Below are 2,749 nucleotides of genomic sequence, written 5' to 3'. Positions count from 1 at the left end.
TTCCTTCCTTCCTTCCTTCCTTCCTTCCTTCTTTCCTTCCTTCCTTCCTTCCTTCCTTCCTTCTTTCCTTCCTTCCTTCCTTCCTTCACTTTTATACCATGCCTGAATCACTATTCCCTTCCTTCCTTCCTTCTTTCCTTCCTTCCTTCCTTCCTTCCTTCTTTCCTTCCTTCCTTCCTTCCTTCCTTCTTTCCTTCCTTCCTTCCTTCCTTCCTTCCTTCCTTCCCACCCGGGTGGAGCTGCCCTTTCACACACATTTGAACGAGAAGGCGCTCCGGAGACGAGGCTGCTTTGCTGGGGGAACAACAGCCCGACAAGGTAGGACGGTGGTGCGGAAAGGAGACGGAGAGCTGATCCGGCCGAAGGAAGAGATGCAGAGTCGGTTCAAGATGAAGGCAGCTGAAAGGATTTCTTAAAAAATGGGGGGGCTTCAAACTTGGCAACTTGAAGACTTGTGGGCTTCAGCTCTGCTGGCCGGAGAATTCTGGGAGTTGAAGTCCACCAAGTCTTCAAGTTGCCACGTTTGAAGACCTCTGGCTTAAAGCGACACCCCTCCCCACTCCCGCGTCTCCTTCCTCGTCCTGCTTCGCATTCCAGATGGAGAAAACTGGGGGGGTCCCCAAAATGCTTTCTTTTTTTCGTTCAACTGGACTTTCTTGTTGTTTTTTTCCTTTTCTTTTGAAGACGTTTTGCTTCTCATCCAAGAAGCCTCTTCTGCTCTGACTGGATGGTGGGGAAATGGAAGGATTGGTACCCTTGTGGGGGGGGGGAATCAAATGAAGGAACCTGGGTACCTGAGAGACCGCCTCCTGCCGATCACCTCCCATAGACCGATTAGATCACACAGGTTAGGCCTTCTCCGGATCCCATCTGCCAGCCAGTGTCGGCTGGCGACTCCCCGGGGGAGAGCCTTCTCTGTTGCAGCTCCGGCCCTCTGGAACGAGCTCCCCGTGGAGATCCGGACCCTCACTACCCTCCCGGCCTTCCGCACAGCCGTTAAGTCCTGGCTGCTCCAGCAGGCCGGGGGGGGCTTTCGAAATATCCAGCCCCTCGGAAATTGTGACTGTTGTATATTTTAATATGTTGTTTTGTGTATTACCCCCCTCCCTTGTTTTATTGTAAGCCGCCCTGAGTCCTTCGGGAGTGGGCGGCATACAAGATCAATAAAACTGAACTGAACTGAACTGAACTGAACTGAACTGAACTGAACTGAACTGAACTAAACTAAACTAAACTAAACTAAACTAAACTAAACTAAACTAAAAACTAAACTAAACTAAACTAAACTAAACTAAACTAAAAACTAAACTAAAAACTAAACTAAACTAAACTAAACTAAACTAAACTAAACTAAACTAAAAACTAAACTAAACTAAACTAAACTAAACTAAACTAAAAACTAAACTAAACTAAACTAAACTAAACAACTAAACTAAACTAAACTAAAATCCCAGAGCAGATCGCAGCTGGCGACCCACTGGGGAGGGGGCTCGGTCCGCCCTTGGAATCCAGGGGCCAAACTTTTTTTAAAATAATAATTTCTGAGCGAGTTAAACGCTAAACAAACGCTAAACGAACAATAAAACTTTTGTTTGTTTCTCTATTGTTTATTGGGGGGGGGGGGAGGCTGCCTGTTCAAAACCAGCTGTGCCTATTTTCAAAACAGCCGAAATTTGATGGATGGGCGCATCCAGATCTCGGCATTGCCAACTCTCGTTCTCTACTCGTGACTTTCCCGTGTCTTTCAGTTCTCACGTTTTACACTACCTCCTTTCTGGCACGGTTGCGGGCTGGTGTCCGCTGTACGACGGGATCGCGCGTGTGTGCCTGTGAAGCGGCCGGTTTGCGTTGCAGTTTTCGAGGCAGCAAAAAAAGAAAAACTGGCTTGGGAACCCAGGAAGCTCGGATTGCAAAGTCTGTAAACTTTGTCTGAACTGGAAGATTTGCAACGTTGCGCAAACGAGAGAAAAAAACCGCAATCGAGTCGCTTTTCCAGCAAGACGAGCAAACTGACTACATATTTCCATCACGCGTGTACCCTATTAATTATTACGCGCTGCTTTTATACACGTTTCTTGCTGTTATCCGTGTACTCTAGAGCAGTGGTTTCCAACTTTGGCAACTTTAAGACCTGTGGACTTCAACTCCCAGAGTTCCTCAGCCAGCTTTGCTGGCTGAGGAATTCTGGGAGTTGAAGTCCACAGGTCTTAAAGTTGCCAAGATTGGAGACCACTGCTCTATACGCTAAATCAGTGGTTCCCAAACTTGGCAACTTTAAGACTTGTGGACTTGACCTTTGCTGGCTGGAGAATTCTGGGAGTTGAGGTCCACAAGTCTTAAAAGTTGCCAAGTTTGGGAACCACTGCGCTAAATAAATAAATAACTAAAATAATTCACGTGGGGGGGAAAAAAACCATTCACCGCGCTGAAATGCGCAGACCCGCCAGCAGAGGGCGGGCCACTCCAGAAGACTGGGAATCCGGGCAACTAACTGTTCCACCTCCAGTGGATTGAAGAAAAGATTCCTGAATGGTCTGCAAATTGGGTTAATAACTCATTTTGCTTCTTAACAAGAATGGAATTGATTTGCAATTCACCCCACTCCTTTTGCAGCTTGGGCTCCCTTGTGGTCGTAAATCGAGGACTGCCTCTCTCGTGAGACGGACTACAGAGCCCACATGGTGGAAGGCAGAATAAAACCATTAAGGAAACCAGAAATCATTGGGGGGGAAAAAAAGAGAGCATCAAA

Source organism: Thamnophis elegans, chromosome 12 (genome assembly GCF_009769535.1).
Source record: "Thamnophis elegans isolate rThaEle1 chromosome 12, rThaEle1.pri, whole genome shotgun sequence".
NCBI lineage: Eukaryota > Metazoa > Chordata > Lepidosauria > Squamata > Colubridae > Thamnophis > Thamnophis elegans.
The sequence above is the reverse complement of the archived record's forward strand: the minus strand, read 5'-3'. Positions refer to the sequence as shown.